Below are 13,965 nucleotides of genomic sequence, written 5' to 3'. Positions count from 1 at the left end.
CATTTTTATGTGTGAATTAAGCTTCTATGTTTGGAGGGCAGATGAGGACTGCCAACCTCCAGGTGCGGCCTGGAGATCTCCTGGAATTACCACTGATCTCCAGACTACAGAGGTCTGGCGAAAATGGCTGCTTTGGAGTGTGGATTCCATGGCATTATACCCTGCTGTGGTCCCTCCTCAAAACCTGCCTGTACCAGTCTCCATACTTAAATCTCCAGGAATCTGAGAGCTGGCAAAATGAGGGCAGATGATGAATATAAAGGCATGAGTTTGCAGGTCTCGCTGTCTTTGTTTTGAAGGTTATGTTAAAATCCAGGAAACCTGCTTTATTAATTCTTCCTCAGTACTCACCATGTCTAGTTAGCATTATTTTGCAACACAAATCCTGCTCTTGACTGCTTGGGAAAGGGAACCATCTGCCAAAAATAAAGGCAGGGACTGACAAAAAAAAAAAAAAGATGTGTTAGAACTGAGAAAGCACATTGACAAACATAATAATGCTCATTAGCGTCTATCATATCGTAGCTAAAGGTGTCAACGCACCTTTAGTAGGTGTTCCTTTCTCTGCTTTAAGACTCCCCTCCCCATCTTGGTGGTAAGAAGCCTGCATTATTGAGAGATATCATCTTTTAAATGCAAATTGTGGCATGTTTTTTCCTTTGCCTATATTGACATAGCACAAATACATTATTTCAATTTAGCAAAGGTTGCTAACATCTCTCTGTAGGAGCAGGACCCAAGTAACGTTACTTCTAAAAACTGGTAATAGGATGCAAGCTCCCTGGTATGCTCAGGGTGAGTGTGTGTGTGTGTGTGGCAGGTAGATTGTACTATTATTAGTAAGCCACAGCAGTTTCATAATGGTGCTGTTCATCTGGCAAGAGATGATCCAGCATAAGCCAACCAGCACAGTGTATTCTGAGTTCTTACAAATGCATTTTCTCCATGAATGTTATAATATGGCATCGAAATAATATCATGACACCAATAACATGATTACATCAAAATGACTGTTCAAGAGCAGATAGTAAAGTACATCAGTTGGGAGAAACTTTCTCAGCATAAGATACTGTGACACATTTTGCTGTCGTGACCTGTCCCTGTAAGATTGTGGTCTTGGCAAACAGTACATTTGTGTAGAATGGGGGGAGAGGAATGGAGAGGTGCCAGGCCCGAGTCAGGAGCTGACAGAAGTCAGTACTGAAAGGCCAACCGCTCTAACTGTACACAGACAAAATTTTAGCACCTTAGAATAGATTCACAGAGCATCAGGTCTGAGGCATCCTCTGCTAAAGTTTCTGCCAGAAATCTAAGGCCTTTGGGCCAGGCCACATACCCTCTCTCTGCTTAGAGGTCTGACCTCTGTAAGCCACTGCTGCTGTACCACTCCTAAGTATTATGAAGAGAATCCACACAGCAGGTACTGGGGGGCAGGTTTCTTGCTCTCCCCACAAATACTCAGTTGGGTGATGGGGGGAAAGGGGGACAATCAGCAGCACTAGAGGCGTTTCTTCTGGCATGACCTGGAATTGACATCACATTGGATGAGAGTCTAGCATTTGCCCAAAATTCTATGGTCAAACCATAGGTTTTTTTGGGGGTGGGATGCTAGAGTGTCAGTCCCTGCGCAGTGACATCACTTCCAGATTGTGCTGGAAGTCTGGCAACTTTAGCAGGTATATAACCAACAGGAACTTTGTTGTAAGCTCAAAGGAATGTCAGGAGTACACCTTGAACTCAAAGGACTGCTTGTAAGAGAATGGAAGGTGAAAACTGCCCTTGCTAAGAGACTGAATTCCTAGTTCGGCAAGGTATCATCCCACTGCTCATCTGGGATTGGAGCAAGTGTCATGTTCTCACCATTCCCAGCTGCCAGGTGCTCTTCTTCAGTCACTGCATGGCAAAGACAGACAGGCCAGGCATGATAACTTGCTGCAAGTTCGAGTAGGCTGGCACTGTGCCACCTAGGGTTGCCAGGTCCCTCTTTGCCACTGGCAGGAGGTTTTGGGGGCGGAGCCTGAGGAGGATGGGGTTTGGGGAGGGCAGGGACTTTGATGCCATAGAGTCCAATTGCCAAACAGGCCATTTTCTCCAGGTGAACTGATCTCTACCAGCTGGAGATCAGTTGTAATAGCAGGAGATCTCCAGCGCTTACCTGTAGGTTGGCAATGTAGTGCCACTTCCACTGAAGTTTCTTCTGGCATTTCCCCACCAATGTACCTAGTATATCAGCATGTATGTATAATGCCTGCATATGAAAATAAACAATGTTTTTTAAATGGGGGGAAATCAAGCACACTCAACTTTTTAAAAATGACTTTTGCAGTGGGTTACAGAGCTGAGGCTTAAAGTATTTGTTGTATTCTGTTATTTTTATTTTAAATATGTTACTTTTCAATAAAAGTAATTAACAAAGCAGTTTATAAACCAAATTATAAAATAAAAAATAAAATAACAGGACAAAAGCACAAAATAATAATGCCTAATGGTCAGTGGCACCTTAGACAAGCGAAGTTCTTGCTTGTTTGTTTTTTGTTTTGAAGGAAAGAGTTTGATCCAACACTCTTAGGCTCTGTTCCAATGTACACACAGATTTTCCCATTAACTGCAATATTGAGGAAAGTTACTTTGGTGTCTGGGAGAAGTGTATATGGAGGTGTCACCAACATCATTAGGGTTGCCAGCTGCCAGGTAGTAGCAGGAGATCTCCTGCTAATTCAACTGATCTCCAGCCAATAGAGATCAGTTCACCTGGAGAAAAATGGCCACTTTGGCAATTGGACTCTATGGCATTGAAGTCCCTCACCTCCACAAACCCCACTCTCCTCAGGCTCCGCCCCCAAAAATATCCCGCCCGTGGTGAAGAGGGACCTGGCAGCCCTAAACATCATCAATGTTCTCTGTCTGGTAGCTTCATGTGTTTTTGTGGAGTCTGGTGAAAATTCTATATCTGAATTGCAACTTCAAATTCCAACACATTTTCCAATGTAATGATAAACGATGAGGAACTGGAAGTCATTGTTTTTATTGCTGCATTCTTGCTTTTCTCCCAGTATATACTAGCTTAACAATGCCTCAAATTTTTAACGTTCTTTTAAAATAATAAGGCTTCCCTCTCACTAACATTGTTTATGAAAATGTATCATGTCTTTGCATGGATGTAAAAATACGGGTTCCCAAATTATTTTTGTGGTCTTGACTTTTTGTCTTGTGATCACACACGACGAGTTTACTTGTCTGTTTCTGTTACTATTTCTGTATTGTTTAATCAAGTGTTGGCACTGTTTTTCATTTTCCACTTTTAGCAATTACCAATGGATGGCATGCTCAAATTCCCTATTTAATCATGGAACCCTAGTTTCAATGCATATTTAGTTACGTTACCAGTGGTATCAAAACTGAAATGATGATCTGTTGGATCTTGGGTTGCATTATATGCAACTATGTTATACATCTGAAGTACAGCTCTATAGCAAGACTACCAGATGCGGGGGGAAATATTTCCTGGAGTTTGTTTTATTTCTAATAAAACCTTGTGTGTTTTGATTATGGAAAGATAGAGACTGTTATTAGCAAGGTACTCTCAGGCAGCTTGGCCAGATCTTCATTTCCAGTATTTCTGATGCTACTTCCTAGTCTCACACTAGTTACTGCGGCATGGCTACATCCTATGTCTCTGGGATAAAGTGATAAGCAGCATGTGGGAACCCCTGATGCAGCTCTTCTCTTCCCCATACCATGAGAAGGAGCTGCAAGCTACAGGGCTTGTCCCCTGTACCTAAGTTTCATATTGTCTTAGACAGCCATGAAATAGTTGGGCTGCAGTGTCTTTCATGCTACCAGCATAAGGTAAGAAGAGGGTGTAATACTGAATAGCAAGAAATAGGCTACATACCAAGACATCACTATACCACAAAGAGATCTCTCTGACTACCAGGCTGAGGAATAGAAATACTTGGTGGTGGGAGGGAATTTCTTTGAACATATCCGTTAACTTATACTGCCATTGCTCATTCATTTATCATCAAGGACTAGTTTCTTAATGACTTTTTAGATGTATGCCTTCACAGGGTCAGATCTTGGGGGGAGGGTCTGGTGGGGACACTTGCCCTGGGTGCAAGGAGAGTAAAATCAGGTTTTTGTAGGTATCACTTGTTGATTAGGAGCCTCAGGTGTTAACTGGGTGAGTGTCTACAAGAATGCAGATGCTGTATATCAGCACTGCCTTGCTTGGAGTGGAATGCATAGTCCAATATAACTCTAACGTATTCAAGCACTATCAATGATACATAAATACCTTGTTGTTGTTAAGAACTAGTGATTGACTGGGCCAAAAAGGATGTGGTGTGTAACAGTTGTATAACAGTAACTCTTTTTTTTTTCATTCTTTTTGTAGGTCTGTATTGTAGTAATCCAACTGGGTAAACTGATTATTCTCAGTACTGGGCAGCTGGTGCAGACACTTTGGGTGTATAAAAAAACATCAAGGCACAGAATTCCAGCATTGTGTTGGTGGATGAATTGGACCAAATAAGCCACGGGCCTGATCTGCATCACCTGGATAAGAAACCGAGTCAATAATTAAATCATCCAGCAGTAAATCTTCTTGAGATGATTCACATCCTGTCAAACATTAAGTTCTCCATGATCAGCAGACCATCCATACTCTGGTGAGTCAGTAATAACGAAACTAGTTAAATCTTGACAGCATGAGGTTCAGCACAGTGATGAGTTGTAAATGTATACTACTGTAGCTCTTGCCAGAGGAGGAGATGATTTCTTCTGCTTTCCCTTTCTTACTGCAACTCTTCCCTCCCTCTGAAGTCCATCTTCCCAAGATCCCAAGGAACAGCTTTGGGAAGGGGTGGTGAGGAGGCAGGAAAAGTCATTTCCATAAATATGCTCCATTTACAGCAGCACAGGTGCATATCTGTTTCCACTGCTGGTCCTTCTTAGGTGCTCTTGGTGAAAGGTACGGTTACCCAGTGCTGTATTTAAAAGGAAGTTATTGGCAACAATCCAAACTTTATTTAATGTGTGTCTTAAAAGAAATATTTGCTATCGCAGTGTTCATTTTGATGTATCAACGAAAAGCTCGACTATTTTTTTTTAAATCACAGAAGTTAAAAAAGAACATATAAAATACCATTTATTCTTTTGATGGCTGTCAAAAGAAATAAAGCAAACATTTGTGACTTATGACTGAAGCACATCCCTTAATTTGTAGTTCTACTTCAGGGAATGCTTCCTGTACTTCAGGGAATGCTTCCTAGAGGACCAAGGGTATTTTGGCATTTTGTGCAGCTAACCTACTTTGAATGGAAACTGCAGCAACTAACAGCTCTTTGGGATCATGAGAGTAAATGGCTTTTGGTATCTTCAAGATGATAACACAGATGTTGTGCATATCTTGCAACACCCAAAAGACCAACCCTGCAGCTCTGAAAAGTTGAATGCATTACATATAATCAATTACAAACAACTTTTCAGGGCAGAGGTGCTGTTTTAGGGAGAAGGAGTTTAGAGGTGTGCTGGAAAAGTTCATGAAATTATACTGACTACACCTTTGGAGCACGGTTATGTATTTGTGTATCTATGGAAAATACTGCCGGTTTTTCCTCAACTCGTAGTTAGTTCAGAGAAATTTTTCCATCAGTGGAAAGGAATGTTTCTTCCTTTTCCCTACCATGGTCTCCATGAAATGCTACTTCCTGAGAAATCCCTGAAGAATGACATAAGGGGGGGTCTGCAGTAAGAAGGGGGGAATGAGTGGAAATTGCCAATTTAGGCTGGAGCCAACCCTAGCAAAGATTGATGAGAGCTGCATTTTAACTAGGGTTGCCAGGTCCCTCTTCTCAATTGGCGGGAGATTTTGGGGACGGAGCCTGAAGAGGGCGGGGTTTGGGGAGGGGAGGGACTTCAATGCCATAGAGTTCAAAGCAGCCATTTTTCTCCAGGTGATCTGATCTCTATCGGCTGGAGATCAGTTGAATTAGCCGGAGATCTCCTGCTAGTACCTGGCAGTTGGCAACTCTAATTTGAACATTCATTGTCACATATGGGGTTAATCATGTTGATCCACTTAAAAGTTTGGGTAGATCAAAATTTCTGGACAGCTTTCATTTTTTAAATCACTGTATCTGGGAAGTGTGTGGCCCATCTGTCTGTTTTGGCTATTGAAATAATACTGCAGTAACAGTACAAAGGGATCATGAAAGGAATAGTAAAGAGGTACTTAACTGCCCGTCAGTTTCTCCTACTTGGGAATATATGTTCTGGGCATCTAACTTATTCTCTACAAACTTGTTAGTTGATATATAAGTGAACATGACTCCAGAGACTATACAGGGTGTACATGTTCATATGCCTGTATTTGCTGATACTCCTGGTTTTAGGTAATTAGAATGATAAGGTTGAAATCTTAATGGCTGTGGCTCAGTGGCAGAGCATCTGCTTGGCATGCAGAAGGTCCCAGATCCAATCCTTAGTCTTCCCAAATAAAGGGATCACTTAGTAGGTGATGAAAAAAACCCTGTAAGACCCTGGACAGTTGCTGCCAATCTGAGGCTGGAGCCAACCGTAGCAAAGATTGATGAGAGCTGCATTAACCAGTCTGAGCAGACAGTACTGATATTGATGGACCAGAGGTCTGGTTCAGAATAAGGCAGCTTCATGTGTCCATGTGGATCATGTTTACCCTGAAATTCTTTCTGTTGGATAAGTTCACTATCTGTCAAATGCTTCCAGGGTCTGAGTTTCTCTGAGTTTCCAGGAACCAGCTGTGAGCTACTGATCAGCCAATTGTTGCCTCTCTTCCTTCTATCCCCCATTGCTCGGGTGGTAGGTGCAAGGCAACCTGGAAATATAGGTTAGTAATACAATGATGGTGGAAGTCCTAGCTGTAATGAAAAACTCTTTCATTGCCTCTAGGCAAGAAGATCTAATCTTGGAAGCATTTAAACATTTTCTGTTTAGGTTGTTGATTCTATATAGCATAGGGCTGTCGATTCAGTTCGGCCCGAACTGAAAAACAGCCGAATTTCCCCTGATTCGGCAGTTTTTAGTTCGGGATGAACTGAACTCAAAAATGGCGGGCAACCGGGGGGGCCGAATTCAGCGAGTTCGGGAGTTCACGAATAAATCCGGCAAATTCGGGGCCGTCAGTAAGCAGCATTCTCCTCCCCTGGCCAATCGGTGGCCAAGCTGGGTCTTCTTCTGCCCAATCAGTCAGGATTGAGTACGGGAGGAATCAGCTGCTGCGCGGCCAGGCCAGGGAGAGAGAGAGAGTGAGAGAAATCCTCGTGTGTGTGTGTGGGGGGGTGCTTGTGCACATTCGCTCCTTTCCGTGGCTGCAGGGGGTGCATTTTTGGGGGTACAGACCCCAAACTTTCAGTGGAGCTTCAGACAAGCCTTCTTAAGAGACCCCCGAAGTTTTGTAAACATTGGGTCAGGGGGTCCCAAGATATGGGCTCACCCCTATTCTCTTTCCGTGGCTGCAGGGGGCGCATTTTTGGGGGTACAGACCACAAACATTCAGAGGAGCTTTAGACGAGCCTTGTTAAGAGACCCACCAAGTTTTGTAGACTTTGGGTCAGGGCGGTCCCAAGATATGGGCTTCACCCCTTTTCCCTCCCCCCTTTTCCATTTCCGTGGCTGCAGGGGGCACTTTTTTGGGGGTGCAGCCCCCAAACCTTCAGGATATCTTTAGACGAGCCTTCTTAAGAGACCCCCCAAGTTTTGTAAACATTGGGTTAGGGGACCCCGAGATATGGGCTTTCCCCTTTCCCCTTTTCCCTATTGGGATGAATGGATCACCCGATCCTGTATGCATCTCCAGAGCAAAACGTCCCATGCTTAAGTGGAATCGTCTTGGATTACCCAGTCCTCCTCCCAGCCCCTCTTGATGGAACAGAAGATAGCCACAGTAAGACCCCTTTGGGGGCTTTAATCTATACTTTTTCTCCTGTGTGTGTGTGTGTGGGGGGAAAGCAGAGTCTGCATGTGTGTGTGGGGAGGGAGCAGTTCTTGTGGGTGGGGGAAGCCAAAGGGGGCTTTCGCCCGTTCTGCCTGGGGGGGTGTGCCCCCTCGAGTCTCTATCTCCCTGGTTTGAGGGGGGGCTTCAGTTGTATGTCTTCAGGTTTTCCCTCATTCATACGATGGTTAGGTCTATTTTGATGCTTGCTAAAACTGGTTTTCAAATGGTGACTTAAAGAATGTATTTGCCTGGTCCCGAGTCCCATGCAAAAGGGGAAATTCCACCCCCTCCTGCTCATTATGCATAGCTAGCTGCCTCTGTCCCTTTCCATGGTTCTCAAACTCCCAGGTGTCAGGTGTGCTTTGCATGTTTGCAAAGGTGTTGCTTTGCAATTGTGTTGCTTTGCAGTGTTGCTTTGCAGTTGTGTTGCTTTGCAAACTTCTTAGCACCTGCCCCGCCCTTTGCATGTTTGCAAAGGTGTTGCTTTGCAGTTGTGTTGCTTTGCAGTTGTGTTGCTTTGCAAACTTCTTAGCACCTGCCCCTCCCTTTGCATGTTTGCAAAGGTGTTGCTTTGCCGTTGTGTTGCTTTGCAGTGTTGCTTTGCAGTTGTGTTGCTTTGCAGACTTCTTTGCACCTGCCCTGCCCTTGCTCTCATCAGCTGTTTGTTGGGGCTGGGAGTGGGCGGCAAGCTCTGCTCAGAGATGCACATTAAGGGTGGGGGACCCCTTTCGGGGCCCATATCTCAGCCCCCCCTGACCCAATCTTTACAAAACTTGGGGGGTCTGGCAAGAAGGGTCCTTTGAAGCTCCGCTGAAAGTTTGGGACTTCTACCCCCAAAAATGCCCACCCAGAGCCGCGGAAAGGCGCGGCTGTGTTTTTAATGGCTTTATTTGGCCGAATTTGTTTCCCGAACTTTGAATTCCCGCCGAATTGAATGGACCCGAAGTGGGGGAGTTCGGACTTCGGCATATCCCGAATCTAAACAGGCCGAATTCAGCCGAATCCGAACTATACCGAATTTTTTTTAATTCAACAGCCCTAATATAGCAGAGGCTATTTTATCTGACTTGAATTGGATGTATTATTGTACTTTTCATAGTGAATTGCTTTGGTTAATGAAATGCCAGGAACAAACTTTTCAAAATAGTTGCTTTTGTTAGTTGTTTAAAACATGTTATTCCACAAGGTGATCACATACATTTCTCTGCTTCCTTCTATCCATGTATTTGAGTTTGAGATCATGAAAAATGTTTTGGTCAACCACATGTTCTCCTACCAGTAATCTGATCCCAGTGGCACTGTTGTATTTCAAGCTGTCTAATGTTGAGGGAACCCTATAGCATCATTAAGATTACAGCTATGTATTCAGGGCATGGAAAAAATTCTGAGAATGAAATCCCTTTCCTGGCATAAACCCAGAATGGAAATAATCAACCACATCAGTATCCAGCCAAACAATACAGGGCCTACAATAACACACTGGTGATGCTTGGAACTTAAGAATTCAGAATGCAAATAATGTTCATTATTGTAAAGTAGAAGGGGAAGGATTATATGTTTATGTACTAACATTTCTGCATGGAGTACATTGTTTGTTGGAATATGGCTCTGTTTTCAGGCAATTGCTTAAGCAAATAAAGGCTTAGTGTTCGTATCCTTCTGATACTTCTGATTATGAAAGCACATCCTAGAAGAGATTAATTTACCTGGATTTTTAGTCGCTTTAGAACTTTCACCTACTTTTTAAAAGCATTTCACTAAAGTTATGCAACAAGAAAAGTCATTCTGCAATAAGAAGCATGCCAGAAAATGACCGGTAATGTACTGAATTTTTCTAATTGATTCCATTTGCACTGTTAAACAGTAAGCGTTTAATGGAGAGGAAAGATCCCTGGTGGTAAGGTAATAGATGGGACCGCTGAAAAAGGACTCAAGGACAGGAGATAAAATGGTGGGCAGCACAGAACACCTGACAGACCATGTATTCTGTGTTGTCTACTATATTTTAATATTTAGAAGATATTGCTTACACATGTTTTCAAGGATTTCTTGACCACTCATGTCTGACAAAATGAGCTTTGACTCTCAAAAGCTCATACTCTGAAACTTTATAAAATGCTCTCTTGAACATTTATGTTTTGCATCTTCTGCAAAATGACAAAAGTGTGGGGGTCTTCCTGACCACTTCAGGCAGGCCATTCTACCAGGTGGGAGCCCACCACAGGGAATGTCCATGAACAGGCAGTTGTAGCTGGTATGTGAGAACTCTTTTGGGGCACGGTGCCTCAAGTGTTTGGCTGCTGACTTCAGGATATCTTGGATGAAATTGATTCTCTGGCTTCAGATCTGGTTTTTGAAAAATGGATTGGTTTCCATGGCTGACAGTCTTCACTGGGAGAGTTCAGTCCTGTTGATTCTCCTAGATCTTGGGGTGAAGTATCTGTCATATAGCACACAACTCTCCTTTTCAGCTGATTCAGTGTGTGTTCTGAACCCATGACTAGGCAGGATGACAACCAATAAGCTGAAGCACAATATGGTGATGTACTATTGCTTCGCATTGCAACCAGTGATTACGAAATCAGCCTGTTCTTGATAGCACTGCACTTGCACGAAAGTAGCACTCTGTAGTTAAATCTGTGCTTAGAGAAGGAAGTGCAGGTCTATTGAGTGGCATGGGTAGGCTTGCCAGCTCCAGGTTGTGAAATACCTGGAGATTTTGGAGGTGGAGCCTGAGAAGGGCTCCCTGAGGGAGGGACTTCAATGCCATAGAGTCCAATTGCCAAAGCAGCCATTTTCTCCAGGGGAACTGATCTCTGTCACCTGGAGATCAGTTGCAATAGCGGGAGATCTCCAGCCACCACCTGGAGGCTGACAACCCTAGGCAAGGGCCTTTGTTCAACTTTGATACTTATGACCTTTGCTGGATAAACATGATCTGATCGGTTACTGATTGTCTGGCTTGACTATCTTAATGTGCTTTATGTAGGGCTGGCTTTGGAGACTGTTCAAAAACTTTGACTACCCCAAAATGCATCTGTGAGGTTGCTGACCCACACAACTTATAAAGAATGTACTGTGCATGTTTTTAACGAACTTCAGTGGCTGTGTCTTAATTTCTAGACACAATTCAGCGTGCTTATTACCTCTTAGTACTCTAACTGGATCCCAGGATACTGAAAGAAACATTTAAGTGAACCTATCTCCTAATGAAGTTCTAGCAAAGGTCTTCCTCTGCGTGCCCCAACCTTATAGCTGTAGTGTGTACTTGCCAGAGATTATTTGCAGTGGTATCTTGACTATGGCATTCCCTCTCAAGATCTACTAGCCTACCAACTAGCATTTTTAGGGTTAAATGCTGGGTGAAAACTTATCTGTGCTTTCAGAGTTTGGTTAAACTGTTGATTTTTTTATATATATATGGTTGCTTGCAGACATTATTTTAGCCATTGCAATTGATTTGTGAAATGTTGTGTAATGTTATTTTGATCTTAAACGTTTGGGATTTTAATTATGTAAGCTGCTTTAGAAGCCACATATTATGAGTTTGCCCATCTCTCACACATTGATAAGATGCTTACGCTCTGTGCCTTTTGGCCCATTTTGTGGGAGAGGGGTCCCAGAGGAGGTAGATTTTTCCAGAGTATTGTCCATACGTCACGCCAGGGATCACCACAGTAAAGTAACAATGACCTGTAAAGGTTCCTAAGAGCTGACAATTGTAGTTTTCTACTAAATATGGTATCAATGATACTGCCCCAACATGCCCTATGCAGTAGCCTGGTGCCCACTGAATATGAATTCACATTTATGCAACTGGAGTTGTATTTAAACAAAACAATGTGAATGTTCTATCACAAAACTTAAAAAACTGTCCACTATTTTGATCAAATTTACCACCCTGGTCTAATCATTTTTTTAAAATCTCTTTCTTGACTGTGAGCTTTATGACTGCCAGTAGAATTAGGCGATTTAAGATGGTGTTTTTTATTGGCATCTATTCTTTACTTCTATGTAAAAAGTCGGGACAGCACTTTTTCTTTTTAAAGGTTGCTTATCTGTGAAATGCTGGGAGTTTCAAAGAAAATTATGTGGTTCTAGTAAATTCACAAACCACGGATTAACAGTAGTGTCAAAACTGATCTAAAGGATGCTCATTAAACATACCTTTGGGCAAGATAGTGCCCTTCTGCAGCAGGAAAGGTCATGCTTCCAGGTACAGACCGTGCAAGTAAGGACAGGCTGCTTCTGAGTCCAAGTCTGTTTCAGGGTCTTTTTAAACATGAATCCGGGGAAGCTGGCATGCTGCAGTGTCGGCCTGAGAGGAGAGCCTGTGTGCCTGTTCAGTGTACAGCTGAGGGAATTATGAAATCTCTATAAATCTGTAATCTGTGGCTTCATTTAGTTTGGACACCCCCTGCCCAAAGGAATTCATGAACTTTTAGCTAGACAGTGAGGGATTTTGAGCTTATTTTAATTACCTAAGGAGATATTTAGAGCCCCGTGGCGCAGAGTGGTAAGCTGCAGTACTGCAATCAGAAGCTCTGCTCATGACCTAAGTTTGATCCTGACAGAAGTTGGTTTCGGGAAGCCGGCCCAATGTTGATTCAGCCTTCCAACCATCCAAGGTCAGTAAAATGAGCACCCAGCTTGCTAGGGGTAAAGTGCAGATGACTAGGGAAGGCAATGGTAAACCACCCCGTAAACATAGTCTGCCTAGTAAACGTCAAGAAGTGACGTCACCTCATTTCAGGCAGATAGGAGAAAGGTCCCTGTTAAAATTCTCACAGGAAGTTGTGACTACATTAGTGTGCTTGAGATTTTCCTTTCACCAGGTCTCCAGGTGGAGAATGGGGGCTAGTTTGCTTCTTAAATGCCCCCCTCCCCAAATCTATTTTGTAGTGGCAGGCCCACCAGAATAGCAACATCTAGCTTCTGCCTCTGTTTCCCCTGAGTGCCTGGATTTCAAACAGAACAAAAAAAATGTTTTCCCATCTCCCCTTCAGGCATGGGGAGAGAGAATGTAGTCTCTTGCCTTTGTATTCTTCTCCTTCCGCAATCCGCAGTGCCGGCCTCAGACTGTGCAAGTAAAATATTTGCTCCTGGCAGACAGGACAGGTGCAGCTTAAGAGCAGAGAACAGAACCACACAGCTAACATAGAATCAAGGAGACTCTTCCACACACACCCTCCCAGTAGCCCTATGGAGACAATACAGTGATTGCGAGAAAGGAAAGGAGAAACACTGTGGACAAAAATACCTGTCTGGACAAGCTGACTGTCCTGTTTGGAAGGTTCCCCATCTGTTACCACTTGTTGCCCCTAAAGCTACCTCTCCTCATGTGTCTGTAAAAAGCTTGAGAATAATGGCCATTCTAAAGATTTCCAGACACTACTGATAATTGTTAACTTTAATATCTGTCTGTGGAATATCAAATATATATCAAAAGAGGAGATCTGTTTCGGATTTTCATTGGCTGACATCTCATCCCTAATGGTGAACATACATAAGGCTGACTTGATTTATGTACTGTCCTTAATGTATTGTTGAAGGCTTTCACTGTCAGAGTTCACTGGTTCTTGTGGGTTATCCGGGCTGTGTAACCGTGGTCTTGGTATTTTCTTTCCTGACGTTTCGCCAGCAGCTGTGGCAGGCATCTTCAGAGGAGTAACAATGAAGGCAGTGTCTCTCAGTGTCAAGTGTGTAGGAAGAGTAATATATAGTCAGAAAGGGGTTGGGTTTAAGCTGAATCATTGTCCTGCAAAAAGTATCAAAGGTAATGTGCTAATCATTGTCCTGTAAGTATCAAGATAATGTAGTCTTTCAGGCTTGGCTTCCTGTCCTGAAAACCTCCAGACTAACAAAGACTACAGTCCACAATAACCATGCAGATTAGCTTTGGATTTCACACATTAACAGATCACTTCGGGATACAATGGTTCCATATTAACATACCACACCCTCATTAGCACATTATCTTGCAAAGTGTC

At 43.2% G+C, this 13,965-nt stretch overlaps 1 protein-coding gene across 3 annotated transcripts in view; it reads left to right on the top strand.

The window, feature by feature from the left end:
• SULF1 (sulfatase 1) overlaps positions 1-13,965 on the top strand; it is a 110,972-nt gene that overhangs the window by 16,937 nt on the left and 80,070 nt on the right. For 2 of the 3 annotated variants that reach the window (XM_056854059.1, XM_056854062.1), the window contains exon 2: positions 4,397-4,670. The exons of the other annotated variant lie outside the window; for it this stretch is intronic. The gene's annotated coding sequence lies outside the window, so the exon portion shown is untranslated. The remainder of the gene's footprint in view (positions 1-4,396; positions 4,671-13,965) is intronic. 3 annotated transcript variants of the gene reach the window in all.

The sequence above is a fragment of the Euleptes europaea genome, chromosome 8 (assembly GCF_029931775.1).
Source record: "Euleptes europaea isolate rEulEur1 chromosome 8, rEulEur1.hap1, whole genome shotgun sequence".
In the NCBI taxonomy this organism is placed as follows: Eukaryota; Metazoa; Chordata; class Lepidosauria; order Squamata; family Sphaerodactylidae; genus Euleptes; species Euleptes europaea.
Note: the sequence above shows the minus strand (reverse complement) of the source record. Positions and strands in the feature narration are given on the sequence as shown.